Genomic DNA, 17,026 nt, shown 5'->3' with positions numbered 1-17,026 from the left:
GCTATTTAATATTCGCAATTAATTTGCACGTACTTATAACTAATTTGCACGGGTTTTAATTAATTCGCATGTACTTAGAATTCATTTGCAAGTACTTAGAATATTTTACATTTATGTATTTGCATGTTTATAACTTTTATGAATATATAATTATTTATTTTATGAAAAATATGTATATAGAAGGTAATTAGAGGTACTAAACGCTATGCATATGGTTTTATATTTATTACTGCAAAGTATGTAATGTATAAAATGTTAATATTAATGTTTATAATATTGAAAATAAGAGTTTATGGTTTATGAACCGCTATGAACGCTGGTAATGGTACGAAAGAAGATGGTCCCGGTACTCGAACCCGCGATATGTAATATTATTAATTAGTACTATGTAATATGTTATATGTTATAAAAGACGATGGTACGAAATGCCAGACAGAATACTGTCTCCGAATCTCGACTCCGCTCTGATGCCAGACAGAGAGAATGAATTAATATTCCGCGCAGGTAGACGAGAAAGGAATTTGGGGAGTGTGCGTTCAAGGTCAAATGACGTCAGAACGTCACAACAAAGAACGAACCTGATTCACCAATCAGAGAACGCGTCGGTAGATTTTCAGAACCGGTTTTTTTTTTCAAGGTTAACTAGTACGCAAGAACAGGGGAAAGGTATGCAATACTGTAGGGCAGGGGAGGGATTCAATCAGACAACAAAGGATGTCTGAGAATGCGCAGCAAGGGTCAAATCTCTGAAGCTATGCGGTTTCCGCCGCCAATTAATATTCCGCTCAGGTTTGCCTCCAAGGCACAGGACGCTTTAGCGCAGGTTTTTTTTATCTGTACTATGAAGAAGGGAGAGCTATTAGGGACGGGACCTACAGTTTTCACCATTTGCTTTTATCACGGGGTAACGAACCTAGGACCCTTTGATTATTGATTTAGGTAGTAAATGTATGTTACTGTGTGCTATTTAACTTAATTTTGAGTTTATTTTTTTCCAAACTTTGACTTTATGTCAAACATTTTCACAGCTTATTCTTATTTTTACAAAAATAACACTATTTGTACTATTCAGGCAACATTTTTTATTAAATTTTGGACTCGCAAAGATATTTTTACAACTTTCTAATTTATTATTTTACAATTTTATGTTAATTTTTTACCAAAATAACACTATTTGTACTATTCAGGCAACACTTTTATTAAATTTTGGACTCACAAAGACATTTTTTTCAACGTTTAACTTATTATTTTACAACTTTATATTAATTTTTTACCAAAATAACACTATTTGTACTAATCAGCAACATTTTTTATTAAATTTTGGACTCACAAAGACATTTTTTCTACGTTTAACTTATTATTTTACAACTTTATATTAATTTTTTACCAAAATAACACTATTTGTACTAATCAGGCAACATTTTTTATTAAATTTTGGACTCACAAAGACATTTTTTCAACTTTTAACTTATTATTTTACAACTTTATGTTAATTTTTACCAAAATAACACTATTTGTACTATTCAGGCAACATTTTTTATTAAATTTTGTATTTACAAAGAGATTTTTTCAACTTTTAATTTATTATTTACAAGTTTATGCCTATTTTTTACTCAAATAACACAATTCTATCTGGTCAGGAAAGACTTTTAGTCGCATTTTCGACACACAGAGTGTGTGATCTCAACTTCTATCTGTTTATTTCACAAGTTTAGGCTTATTATTACCAAAATAATACAATTCAATCTGTTCAGGAAAGACTTTTAGTCGCATTTTCGACACACAAAGTGTGTGTTCTCAACTTCTATCTGTTTATTTCACAAGTTTAGGCTTATTATTACTCAAATAACACAATTCTATCTGTTCAGGAAAGATTTTTAGTTACATTTTCGACACACAAAGTGTGTGTTCTCAACTTTTATTTGTTTATTTTACAAGTTTAGCCTAATATTTACTCAAATGACACTATTTATATTATTCAGGCACCATTTTTATTACATTTTGGACTCTCAAAGACACACACACACACACACACACACACAGAGAGAGAGAGAGAGAGAGAGAGAGAGAGAGAGAGAGAGAGATTTTTTCCAAGTTTACAGGATTATTCTCTAGTTTACTCAAATAACACAATTTAGATGTGTTTTGAATTATATTTTGGATGCAAAAGTATGTTTTGACAAGTTCTACCCTTTTATTTTACAAGTTTAGGCTTATTATTACTCAAATAACACAATTTAATCCAGTCAGGAAGGATTTGTTATTATATTTTGGATGCACAAAGAGAGGTTTTCAACTTTTTTATTGATTTTTTGCAGGGTATGTATTAATTTTTATTTATTTTGTTTTGTATCATATATACATTTACAAATTTTTAACTTAGAGTTTAGTATTTATTTAATTTTTTTCAAAAACACTAAAAAAAAGTACTTTTAGCTAAAATGTAAGCCACAGAATATATTATTATTATTAGGGTTTACTGATTTCCACTATGCTATTTTTGGTTCTGTATTTCTATATGTATTTATTTAGGGCAGGTTACGCCTGCCACGTAGGAAAGTTTGTTTATTTTAGAGTTTGCTGAGTATTTTGTTACTGCTATACTAGGTAAAAGTTTTCTAAATATACCAGATAGAGCTCTATATACTTTTGTTTTTGCTATTTTGGAGATGATGCGATCAGCACCACTCTCCATCTGCTTTTTATTTTATGTACCCAATATTATTTTGAGGCTTAGTGAATTCTAGAGCCTATTTATGCAGGAGAGAGGACTTGAAAATTTTGATCTCAGACAACCCACAACTATTTGTCAGAGTATTTTAAAGGATATTTTATACTTATTATGTGCCACTAGAATATCAAAGCTTGCTTAATTTTTATGTCTGTAACGCATTTATTGTATTTCTAGCTAAGGCTTACTGGATAAAGTACACGAAATGTTTATCATTTCGACTATTTACTTTTATACGAGGCCAAATTTTTAGTGTAACGAAAATTATTGTGTGTCTATAAAGACTGAAATCCCTTTACCGATGGGTCCATAACTGGACGCTTACCAACATTGTTTCTTTTTTAAAAAAATATATATAACCATTTATCAATATATTCTCAATTCACAGGACAAGACGAAGTTCACAGACGACTGACTATATGGACCATAGGTCCACTTGCTAAACTTTTTTTCTATGCTAGAAGAATAATTTAGCCTTATAGCCTTTTTCAAGGTATTTTTGAAGTATTACTGGTTTTTTGGGTGCATCAACATTTGGGTTATTTCTATTTTCTTTATTATACGAGGCCACAATCACTATCTGAACACTGAAATTATCTGATTGAAACTAAAACCTTAGGCTGTAACTAGGGATTTAGTATGTATATCGACAATTTATAGGACAACACGAACCTTACAAAGGATTGTAGGTGATGTAGGCCCACACGCCAGAGCTTTGTTAACCTGCAAGAAGCATTTACAGCTAATGCTACGAGGAAATGAGGTTGATTTTTTACTGTTTCACAAGAATGCTATCTTTTATACACCCAATATTTGCTTTTCAAGTAACTACATGTACCAGAAGCACTTACAGGCCAACTCTAACTAGACTTCGACTTATTCTATATCAGGTGCTAAATTTATAAAGAACTATGATTGTGTATATTTCTGAGGAAGTACGCAAAAGCAGATTACCAGATTAAAGTATCTGAAAAACAGATTTTTCTATGCAAGTATATTTTTATTGACTGGATTATTTAACAGATCAAACAGGAAGACTGCAAAATTCATTAAATGTAGTTCTATAGTATAGGTGGTTTCAGAGATATAAAAAGAACAAATATAAGATTTCGCTTTTTTTTTTTTTTTTTGCTTCTGAGGCTAATCGCGACGCAAAGGGTAAATGGCCAGGAAATGTAACGGAGGAGAAACAATCCCAAAAGTTATGGGCTGCATGTAAGTTAATACCACAGAGATATTACAGTAGGTGTAGGTTCTTCCACCAGAACATTTCTATCATAATAATACTGGTTATGCTGTACTGTTAGCTAAAGATGCTGATATTTGAGAAACTTAAAAGCTTATTTGCAAAATTTTAGATAAATAATCTGTTAGACTGTAAACATATTTTATATCCATTCTGCAAAAGATCCGATGACAAAATTTAAAAATTGTTATCGCCCAGACAGGGACTCGAACCCTGGACAGATAGGTTAAAAGCCTAACGCTATACCAACTAAGCTATCTGGGCACAAGGTATTCTTTTTTTGAAAAGTTAGTTATGTTAAGAAATATATTGAAACACTTGAGAACACTTTTGGTCTGGTTCGACAGACAAGGAGACAACATTTCTAAATTTTTACAGACTGGGTGTATTTTTCCACTATAGAGGCCTTCACTATATGTAATTCGAAACGCTAAAGTTCAGCTAGCTTCCAAAATTGAGGTAAAGATTGTGTTTGGCGAGATTAACAAGTTACAATTATATCCAGTTACGGACAAATAAAGCTAAAACTCTTAGATTTACTGTACTAGCCAAGTTTTAGTAACATTTTCTTCACTTTAGTACAAATACCAAAGAAATAGGTATATTTTATTTATAATTTGACAAAATGTACTAGTATTTAATTTACAAAGTTAGGTAAAAAGCAGTATTTTTAAAAAATATTGTTACTGGCTTCAAATTTTATGTTATTTAGCCACTAACAACTGATTTACACTGTTTGGCATCCTTTAAATAGGAAAAGAAGGAATTATTTGTTTATTATTTTTACTTTATATTTATATTTATTTAAGAAAACAATTCTACAGTTTAACTTAATTTTAACAAATTGTTACTAATTTATATATCAAAGTTATGTTATTTAGAGTGTATCAAGGCGTATAAAGTTAATATTTGTACTTATCAGTTCAACTAACAATTATATTTTACACACAAAAGATGATGTTTACAGTTAAATTACTTGAATCAGAGAATAATATTTTACAGTAATTGATTCATTCAGCACTAGTCAGTATTTTTATGCTTCAGAAAGTTTTCTTAATTTTCTATTACGCATGCTATTTTGGGCTATTTTTAAAATGTATTTCTAAGGCAAACTGGTTTAATTTTCTGCTTATAATGCAAAGTTGACATAGTTTTCGCACAATGCATTGTACATTTGTTATATTCTCTACTTACAATTCAAATATTATGCTTATTTAATGTATAACTAACTAACTCTCTAGCCTTCTTAAACCCGAAGGTTCATGGCTGCAGCAACACATGCCTTTCATCTGTCCCTGTCCTGAGCAAGATCTATATACTCCTTTTCTTCCTTACCAATTTCCTTTAGGTCCATCTCTACATTATCCCTCCATCTTTGTTTTGGTCTTCCTATTGGGTTTTTTTCCATCAGGTTTCTCAACAAGAATCCTGTATACTCTTCTTTCCTCTCCCATTCGTTCCACATGATCTACACACCTAAGTCTTCTTGATTTAATCATTCTAAAAATATCTGGCCATGAATACAAATTATGTACTTCTAAATTATGTAACCTTCTCCACTCATCTGTCTCCTCATCTGTTTTAGGCCCAAATATTTTCCTAAGTATTTTATTTTCAAATACTTTCAATTTATGTTCCTTTTTCAATGTAAGGGACCAAGTTTATTTACTGTATTTAACTTTCATTTTTTGTAATTAACAAAAATTAAAAGCGTATACTGTAGTTATTATATCTTTTTCTATCAGCTTATTTTGAAATTAATATTATTTGGTATAGTCTTTGATTTATAACTATATTGCTTTTCTATCAATTTATCTAAGAGTACACGCAGACAAACACATGTGTACACACTTTTATGTACATAGATATGCCTTTTTTCAAAATTTAGTATGAAGATTGCACTTTAGCTATTCAAGCAAGGGTAGGAAAGGTAGGATTTCTGAGAATTTGTTGCAGGATTTTGTTGTCCAAGTATAGATGAGAACTGAGCTGGGAGACTGTTTTGAACCTTTTCATGAGAGTTTGCATGTGAACTGTATGCAAACTGAGCACTATTGACTGTGCAGGCTTCTAAGTTTTGCTGTTATTTCATCAACTCTCTGAGACTGTAGACAGTTTTCCCATTTCAAGTAGTTTTTATTGATTGTATTTGTATATGTTTTGGGGACTTAACAGTTTTATGTTATGAGGCAGTTTGTTGTAGAATATGTTTACCTGATTGTTTTGAGATATTGAGTGTCTGCTGTTTTACTTGTAATTATTTTCCTTCTTGTGTTGTGTATTTGACTATATTTTGTCCAAGTTCGTAGTATTTAGAATAATTGTTATTGACTTGTAGATGTACGGAGTAATAATCTTTTGCAAGATGCCCTATACTTTAGTCTGAACATTATTCTTAGTGTTCACTTTTGAAGCCTTAGTATTCTGGTAGTATTATTAATGTAGAGGTAAATTAGGCTGAAATGTAGGCATTTTTCTGATAAATTATACTCAGTTGTTTCAGCAGGTAGAAGTTGCATGATGGTTTACTGCTGATGATGTTAATTTGCTCTTCTTATGTACTACGTATGATGTAGCTTACTTGAGTAATTGGACTTTTCTACTGAAAAAAGGATTGCTTGTCTATTTCATTCCTATGTTGTTAAGTTTGTCCATAAGCAAGCCATGTTTTTACTCTATCATATGCCTTGGAAGAATCTAGATATATTGTGTTGGCAGTTTTATGTTTCTCTAAGGTTTCAGCTATGTAGTTTTTAAACTGTGCTATGGGTGTGACTATTGATTTCTCTTTCTGGATGCCATGTTGGTTTCTGTGTATTCCTCTTGCTGCTTGAAAGAGAAATCAATAGTCACACCCATAGCACAGTTTAAAAACTACATAGCTGAAACCTTAGAGAAACATAAAACTGCAAACACAATATATCTAGATTCTTCCAAGGCATATGATAGAGTAAAAACATGGCTTGCTTATGGACAAACTTAACAACATAGGAATGAAATAGACAAGCAATCCTTTTTTCAGTAGAAAAGTCCAATTACTCAAGTAAGCTACATCATACGTAGTACATAAGAAGAGCAAATTAACATCATCAGCAGTAAACCATCATGCAACTTCTACCTGCTGAAACAACTGAGTATAATTTATCAGAAAAATGCCTACATTTCAGCCTAATTTACCTCTACATTAATAATACTACCAGAATACTAAGGCTTCAAAAGTGAACACTAAGAATAATGTTCAGACTAAAGTATAGGGCATCTTGCAAAAGATTATTACTCCGTACATCTACAAGTCAATAACAATTATTCTAAATACTACGAACTTGGACAAAATATAGTCAAATACACAACACAAGAAGGAAAATAATTACAAGTAAAACAGCAGACACTCAATATCTCAAAACAATCAGGTAAACATATTCTACAACAAACTGCCTCATAACATAAAACTGTTAAGTCCCCAAAACATATACAAATACAATCAATAAAAACTACTTGAAATGGGAAAACTGTCTACAGTCTCAGAGAGTTGATGAAATAACAGCAAAACTTAGAAGCCTGCACAGTCAATAGTGCTCAGTTTGCATACAGTTCACATGCAAACTCTCATGAAAAGGTTCAAAACAGTCTCCCAGCTCAGTTCTCATCTATACTTGGACAACAAAATCCTGCAACAAATTCTCAGAAATCCTACCTTTCCTACCCTTGCTTGAATAGCTAAAGTGCAATCTTCATACTAAATTTTGAAAAAAGGCATATCTATGTACATAAAAGTGTGTACACATGTGTTTGTCTGCGTGTACTCTTAGATAAATTGATAGAAAAGCAATATAGTTATAAATCAAAGACTATACCAAATAATATTAATTTCAAAATAAGCTGATAGAAAAAGATATAATAACTACAGTATACGCTTTTAATTTTTGTTAATTACAAAAAATGAAAGTTAAATACAGTAAATAAACTTGGTCCCTTACATTGAAAAAGGAACATAAATTGAAAGTATTTGAAAATAAAATACTTAGGAAAATATTTGGGCCTAAAACAGATGAGGAGACAGATGAGTGGAGAAGGTTACATAATTTAGAAGTACATAATTTGTATTCATGTCCAGATATTTTTAGAATGATTAAATCAAGAAGACTTAGGTGTGTAGATCATGTGGAACGAATGGGAGAGGAAAGAAGAGTATACAGGATTCTTGTTGAGAAACCTGATGGAAAAAAAACCCAATAGGAAGACCAAAACAAAGATGGAGGGATAATGTAGAGATGGACCTAAAGGAAATTGGTAAGGAAGAAAAGGAGTATATAGATCTTGCTCAGGACAGGGACAGATGAAAGGCATGTGTTGCTGCAGCCATGAACCTTCGGGTTTAAGAAGGCTAGAGAGTTAGTTAGTTATACATTAAATAAGCATAATATTTGAATTGTAAGTAGAGAATATAACAAATGTACAATGCATTGTGCGAAAACTATGTCAACTTTGCATTATAAGCAGAAAATTAAACCAGTTTGCCTTAGAAATACATTTTAAAAATAGCCCAAAATAGCATGCGTAATAGAAAATTAAGAAAACTTTCTGAAGCATAAAAATACTGACTAGTGCTGAATGAATCAATTACTGTAAAATATTATTCTCTGATTCAAGTAATTTAACTGTAAACATCATCTTTTGTGTGTAAAATATAATTGTTAGTTGAACTGATAAGTACAAATATTAACTTTATACGCCTTGATACACTCTAAATAACATAACTTTGATATATAAATTAGTAACAATTTGTTAAAATTAAGTTAAACTGTAGAATTGTTTTCTTAAATAAATATAAATATAAAGTAAAAATAATAAACAAATAATTCCTTCTTTTCCTATTTAAAGGATGCCAAACAGTGTAAATCAGTTGTTAGTGGCTAAATAACATAAAATTTGAAGCCAGTAACAATATTTTTTAAAAATACTGCTTTTTACCTAACTTTGTAAATTAAATACTAGTACATTTTGTCAAATTATAAATAAAATATACCTATTTCTTTGGTATTTGTACTAAAGTGAAGAAAATGTTACTAAAACTTGGCTAGTACAGTAAATCTAAGAGTTTTAGCTTTATTTGTCCGTAACTGGATATAATTGTAACTTGTTAATCTCGCCAAACACAATCTTTACCTCAATTTTGGAAGCTAGCTGAACTTTAGCGTTTCGAATTACATATAGTGAAGGCCTCTATAGTGGAAAAATACACCCAGTCTGTAAAAATTTAGAAATGTTGTCTCCTTGTCTGTCGAACCAGACCAAAAGTGTTCTCAAGTGTTTCAATATATTTCTTAACATAACTAACTTTTCAAAAAAAGAATACCTTGTGCCCAGATAGCTTAGTTGGTATAGCGTTAGGCTTTTAACCTATCTGTCCAGGGTTCGAGTCCCTGTCTGGGCGATAACAATTTTTAAATTTTGTCATCGGATCTTTTGCAGAATGGATATAAAATATGTTTACAGTCTAACAGATTATTTATCTAAAATTTTGCAAATAAGCTTTTAAGTTTCTCAAATATCAGCATCTTTAGCTAACAGTACAGCATAACCAGTATTATTATGATAGAAATGTTCTGGTGGAAGAACCTACACCTACTGTAATATCTCTGTGGTATTAACTTACATGCAGCCCATAACTTTTGGGATTGTTTCTCCTCCGTTACATTTCCTGGCCATTTACCCTTTGCGTCGCGATTAGCCTCAGAAGCAAAAAAAAAAAAAAGCGAAATCTTATATTTGTTCTTTTTATATCTCTGAAACCACCTATACTATAGAACTACATTTAATGAATTTTGCAGTCTTCCTGTTTGATCTGTTAAATAATCCAGTCAATAAAAATATACTTGCATAGAAAAATCTGTTTTTCAGATACTTTAATCTGGTAATCTGCTTTTGCGTACTTCCTCAGAAATATACACAATCATAGTTCTTTATAAATTTAGCACCTGATATAGAATAAGTCGAAGTCTAGTTAGAGTTGGCCTGTAAGTGCTTCTGGTACATGTAGTTACTTGAAAAGCAAATATTGGGTGTATAAAAGATAGCATTCTTGTGAAACAGTAAAAAATCAACCTCATTTCCTCGTAGCATTAGCTGTAAATGCTTCTTGCAGGTTAACAAAGCTCTGGCGTGTGGGCCTACATCACCTACAATCCTTTGTAAGGTTCGTGTTGTCCTATAAATTGTCGATATACATACTAAATCCCTAGTTACAGCCTAAGGTTTTAGTTTCAATCAGATAATTTCAGTGTTCAGATAGTGATTGTGGCCTCGTATAATAAAGAAAATAGAAATAACCCAAATGTTGATGCACCCAAAAAACCAGTAATACTTCAAAAATACCTTGAAAAAGGCTATAAGGCTAAATTATTCTTCTAGCATAGAAAAAAAGTTTAGCAAGTGGACCTATGGTCCATATAGTCAGTCGTCTGTGAACTTCGTCTTGTCCTGTGAATTGAGAATATATTGATAAATGGTTATATATATTTTTTTAAAAAAGAAACAATGTTGGTAAGCGTCCAGTTATGGACCCATCGGTAAAGGGATTTCAGTCTTTATAGACACACAATAATTTTCGTTACACTAAAAATTTGGCCTCGTATAAAAGTAAATAGTCGAAATGATAAACATTTCGTGTACTTTATCCAGTAAGCCTTAGCTAGAAATACAATAAATGCGTTACAGACATAAAAATTAAGCAAGCTTTGATATTCTAGTGGCACATAATAAGTATAAAATATCCTTTAAAATACTCTGACAAATAGTTGTGGGTTGTCTGAGATCAAAATTTTCAAGTCCTCTCTCCTGCATAAATAGGCTCTAGAATTCACTAAGCCTCAAAATAATATTGGGTACATAAAATAAAAAGCAGATGGAGAGTGGTGCTGATCGCATCATCTCCAAAATAGCAAAAACAAAAGTATATAGAGCTCTATCTGGTATATTTAGAAAACTTTTACCTAGTATAGCAGTAACAAAATACTCAGCAAACTCTAAAATAAACAAACTTTCCTACGTGGCAGGCGTAACCTGCCCTAAATAAATACATATAGAAATATAGAACCAAAAATAGCATAGTGGAAATCAGTAAACCCTAATAATAATAATATATTCTGTGGCTTACATTTTAGCTAAAAGTACTTTTTTTTAGTGTTTTTGAAAAAAATTAAATAAATACTAAACTCTAAGTTAAAAATTTGTAAATGTATATATGATACAAAACAAAATAAATAAAAATTAATACATACCCTGCAAAAAATCAATAAAAAAGTTGAAAACCTCTCTTTGTGCATCCAAAATATAATAACAAATCCTTCCTGACTGGATTAAATTGTGTTATTTGAGTAATAATAAGCCTAAACTTGTAAAATAAAAGGGTAGAACTTGTCAAAACATACTTTTGCATCCAAAATATAATTCAAAACACATCTAAATTGTGTTATTTGAGTAAACTAGAGAATAATCCTGTAAACTTGGAAAAAATCTCTCTCTCTCTCTCTCTCTCTCTCTCTCTCTCTCTCTCTCTCTCTCTCTCTCTCTCTGTGTGTGTGTGTGTGTGTGTGTGTGTCTTTGAGAGTCCAAAATGTAATAAAAATGGTGCCTGAATAATATAAATAGTGTCATTTGAGTAAATATTAGGCTAAACTTGTAAAATAAACAAATAAAAGTTGAGAACACACACTTTGTGTGTCGAAAATGTAACTAAAAATCTTTCCTGAACAGATAGAATTGTGTTATTTGAGTAATAATAAGCCTAAACTTGTGAAATAAACAGATAGAAGTTGAGAACACACACTTTGTGTGTCGAAAATGCGACTAAAAGTCTTTCCTGAACAGATTGAATTGTATTATTTTGGTAATAATAAGCCTAAACTTGTGAAATAAACAGATAGAAGTTGAGATCACACACTCTGTGTGTCGAAAATGCGATTAAAAGTCTTTCCTGACCAGATAGAATTGTGTTATTTGAGTAAAAAATAGGCATAAACTTGTAAATAATAAATTAAAAGTTGAAAAAATCTCTTTGTAAATACAAAATTTAATAAAAAATGTTGCCTGAATAGTACAAATAGTGTTATTTTGGTAAAAATTAACATAAAGTTGTAAAATAATAAGTTAAAAGTTGAAAAAATGTCTTTGTGAGTCCAAAATTTAATAAAAAATGTTGCCTGATTAGTACAAATAGTGTTATTTTGGTAAAAAATTAATATAAAGTTGTAAAATAATAAGTTAAACGTAGAAAAAATGTCTTTGTGAGTCCAAAATTTAATAAAAAATGTTGCTGATTAGTACAAATAGTGTTATTTTGGTAAAAAATTAATATAAAGTTGTAAAATAATAAGTTAAACGTTGAAAAAAATGTCTTTGTGAGTCCAAAATTTAATAAAAGTGTTGCCTGAATAGTACAAATAGTGTTATTTTGGTAAAAAATTAACATAAAATTGTAAAATAATAAATTAGAAAGTTGTAAAAATATCTTTGCGAGTCCAAAATTTAATAAAAAATGTTGCCTGAATAGTACAAATAGTGTTATTTTTGTAAAAATAAGAATAAGCTGTGAAAATGTTTGACATAAAGTCAAAGTTTGGTAAAAAATAAACTCAAAATTAAGTTAAATAGCACACAGTAACATACATTTACTACCTAAATCAATAATCAAAGGGTCCTAGGTTCGTTACCCCGTGATAAAAGCAAATGGTGAAAACTGTAGGCCCCGTCCCTAATAGCTCTCCCTTCTTCATAGTACAGATAAAAAAAACCTGCGCTAAAGCGTCCTGTGCCTTGGAGGCAAACCTGAGCGGAATATTAATTGGCGGCGGAAACCGCATAGCTTCAGAGATTTGACCCTTGCTGCGCATTCTCAGACATCCTTTGTTGTCTGATTGAATCCCTCCCCTGCCCTACAGTATTGCATACCTTTCCCCTGTTCTTGCGTACTAGTTAACCTTGAAAAAAAAACCGGTTCTGAAAATCTACCGACGCGTTCTCTGATTGGTGAATCAGGTTCGTTCTTTGTTGTGACGTTCTGACGTCATTTGACCTTGAACGCACACTCACCAAATTCCTTTCTCGTCTACCTGCGCGGAATATTAATTCATTCTCTCTGTCTGGCATCAAAGCGGAGTCGAGATTCGGAGACAGTATTCTGTCTGGCATTTCGTACCATCGTCTTTTATAACATATAACATTATTACATAGTACTAATTAATAATATTACATATCGCGGGTTCGAGTACCGGGACCATCTTCTTTCGTACCATTACCAGCGTTCATAGCGGTTCATAAACCATAAACTCTTATTTTCAATATTATAAACATTAATATTAACATTTTATACATTACATACTTTGCAGTAATAAATATAAACCCATATGCATAGCGTTTAGTACCTCTAATTACCTTCTATATACATATTTTTCATAAAATAAATAATTATATATTCATAAAAGTTATAAACATGCAAATACATAAATGTAAAATATTCTAAGTACTTGCAAATGAATTCTAAGTACATGCGAATTAATTAAAACCCGTGCAAATTAGTTATAAGTACGTGCAAATTAATTGCGAATATTAAATAGCGATTGACGTTGGCTGGGTCCTCTACTACTATCATTATTATTTAATTAATTCGATTATTCTTGCATAACACAACACAATGGTGGTGTTGGATTCTTGTTAGATTCCTTTGTGCGTAAAAATCTTGCATACTGGAAACTAGATTACTACATTATGAAGCACGATTTATAAAGGACTTCCTTAATCAGTTCTGCAGAGAATCCCAAAACTGTTGGTACATATTAATCGTCTATTAACCTTTTCGACCTGTAAATATAAAGTCGATACAGTCGCTACTTATGTTAAACTTTATCTTTGTATTCTTTGGTATTCCGAAGAGTCATTATCGAAATATTGTTATTTGATGTTGCTCGAACTTTTTTTGTTCATTGGAGTTTAAAGATATCATCTCTTTCCTGTTACATATCACTTTTGGAGGAGGGGGACAAGTGCCCCTCTGTACCCTGCTATATCTGCCAATGCAACACAATATATTAAAAATTTGCCCCCTCTAGTATTGAATTTGCCCCCCCTAATAAGAATTCCTGGCTACGGGCCTGCAAAAGAGTTAAAAAGAAATAATTGAATGATGGATTTAGTTTATTTTACTTGGCTTTCTGCCATTTTTGTCTAATTGGGAAGATGAGGATGTGCGATGATATGATGACATTGACGAAGAGACACTCACAAAGAACACCCATGCCCAGGCAGGGATTCGAACCTGAGGCCCTTGTCGGAGCACGCTGTTATAACCAATCCGCCGCGGAGTTCGGCATTAAAAAGAAATAAATACTAAGTGACGGTCAAGTGATCCATTTCTTTAATGCGAGAAACATTTACAATACTGTTATTGAAGTAGCAAATAATTTTTACAAGCAGCTTTAATATAACAAATGTAAGAGGCTAAGACCTGACAAAACGGCTTTTTCATTGGGTGACTTGTGGTCAGAACATCGAGTCCCATCTTCTCTAGTTTTCTGACCTTCGAGACAGAAGCGCCTATATTCTCAGATATCTAATCGAGACTAGATTAATGTAGAATCTGAACTAATGCCTCCAGGGGGAATCGAACCTTCTACTTCTTGATTATAAGGCGAAAGGCTTAATCACTACATTATCCTTTACAATCCCTATCCCGACTTTTTCGAACAGCAGTAGACGAGATTCAGGTAATGTGTTATCTTTTATTTTCTAGGGGCTATATTTTAACATACTACTTTTTTAAAAAAAAATCACAGCTCCCCCCCCCCCCCTCAAGCCCTGCTCCGTCCTGTGCCTACCCTTTCAGAGAAAGCACGCTTCGCCACTGCTGACAACATCGCCTCATTTTTTTGTGGGCAATCCTGTACATTGTGACAGCTTGTCAACGGCTTATCAGATACCACTGTTAAACCGGAAAAGTGTGCGCAATCCGGCTGTAGCCTAAGTGGTTAGACACATCGGTTTTACTATTCTCTGCATCTTAAAGGATAAAACTATGTTACCATGGCAACAGCAGACAGGTTGCAAGCTCTTCGGAAAAGATTTCTAACTCCCGAATCAAAATAACTGAAACGAATGATCATTTTTATGAACATTTTCCGATTGATTTTTCTTCTGTATTTTAGTATCTGGGCTTCGGTATTTGCAGGTAGCTTATAGCCAGTGGCGTCTGAGGGGGCAACAGCCCCTCCTGAAATGTTGAGAAAATTAAAGTTTTCAAATGAAAGTTGTAAAGAGCTCGGGGTAAAACCAAAGTGATAAATGATATTCCCTCTTAAAATGACCACGAAGACTTGATTTGCACAGTCAGGATAACAACAAAAACATTAATTATTGTCCGAAATTCTTATAAATTTATAAAATAACATAATAACACAATTTAGTAATTTGTGTAATTTTTAATGCCTCTCACAATTTTTACCACAGTTTACTCATATTCTGGAAGAAGTAGCATTATTTAAACACAGTAATCATAACTGACATGTAACCAAGGGGTCCCAGTGGAGGCACATAGTGATAGGTACAGTCCCGATTAGCCTTACTGTGCATAAAGTGGACTTATAACAGTAACTCAACAACAACAACAACAGCAACTGACATGCACAGTAACACGTAATTCTTCTTCTTCCTTTGCGCAGCCAGGGTTGGGCTTTGGCCTCCCTCGCGATGAACATCCATTCTTCTCTTCTGCTTTCTCTCACCATCTCAATTTGAAATATGTGGGTCCCGCTATAATCCACCAATCCGGCCCCTTCAGTAGTCCGTCGTTGTACTACAGTGCAGAAATGTAAGTTTTTTTTATTGTTTTGTTATAACGTAAATCTAACGCAGGCCTAGTTAAGGTTATGTAAACTACAGGAAAATGCAATATGTATTTTGTTTTTTACAACACTGATTTCCATTTTAATATATATACATACGTAAATATTTTGTAATATTTTGTGCAATAAACATAGGTTTTGCTATTAAAATGCTTTTCTTTAAATGAACCTCCACTAATCTGGCGTTTTCGTTAATCCGGCAGTTCTCTGGTTTGATATCTGCCGGATTACTGAGGTTTTACTGTATCTTCATTTCTCCTTCCATGTCCTGTATCTATCTTTTCCTTCGTCTTGAACGTTTTATTTTTCCTTCCAACCTTACACGTATCTACCGGGTATCGAACTCTGATTAGTGATTACTAGAGCCCGGAAGTTTGGCAAAATGCCTCTTTTTATCTACTGCATATATTGATAAAAAATTTCCGGATATACGTTTCGAATGTTTTGGAAGCCTATTCATTTTGCCTATTTGGGACCCCACTGCCTATTTTTAATTATAATGCCTTTTTTTGGCCTTTTTCAATGAAATTTGACATTTTTTTAAAAAAAAATATGTGTATATAAATTATTTTTCTCCCAAAAAACGTTGTTGGCATTTATTTTTCTTCCGTTTATTATGTGAATAATTTTCGCCTTATTTAAGTAATATTGAACTCACGCATGTTTCAACATTACTGAAGGAGAAAAGTGTGAGGAAAAATTATTTCATGCTGAGTCAGGATATTGCCTTTCGGTTAACATTTCTTGTGCATGATTGACTGCTGAAGTGGACAGGTTGATTTCGAACACAAAGAAAATATTTCTGAAATCTCCCTCTCGAACCCGAAAATTTCAGGAAGCTGCGATTGAGCTTAGTTTACCTCAGCAACCAGTCTTGACGAGATAGGGAACCTGGATATCAGCAGCTATATATTATGCTATATTATGAAGCGGCTTCAATTCGTGAAGTGAAAATACTTCTGTGCTATTCAAGTTTACTTTTGCACATTATGGTGCATTGCCAGAGACAATTACAATTATAGCATCCATGAAAATCTTCGAGGAATCTATGCAGCAGATGATGGAAGTGCCAGGAGAAAAGGGGTGAGCTGTTGCGGAAAAGTGCTAACGGGTAGTGAGTGCAAATGAGGACTTGAATCAATTGAAAACAATTTG

Source organism: Lepisma saccharinum, chromosome 6 (genome assembly GCF_977018435.1).
Source record: "Lepisma saccharinum chromosome 6, izLepSacc3.1, whole genome shotgun sequence".
Classification (NCBI taxonomy): Eukaryota; Metazoa; Arthropoda; class Insecta; order Zygentoma; family Lepismatidae; genus Lepisma; species Lepisma saccharinum.
The sequence above is the reverse complement of the archived record's forward strand: the minus strand, read 5'-3'. Positions refer to the sequence as shown.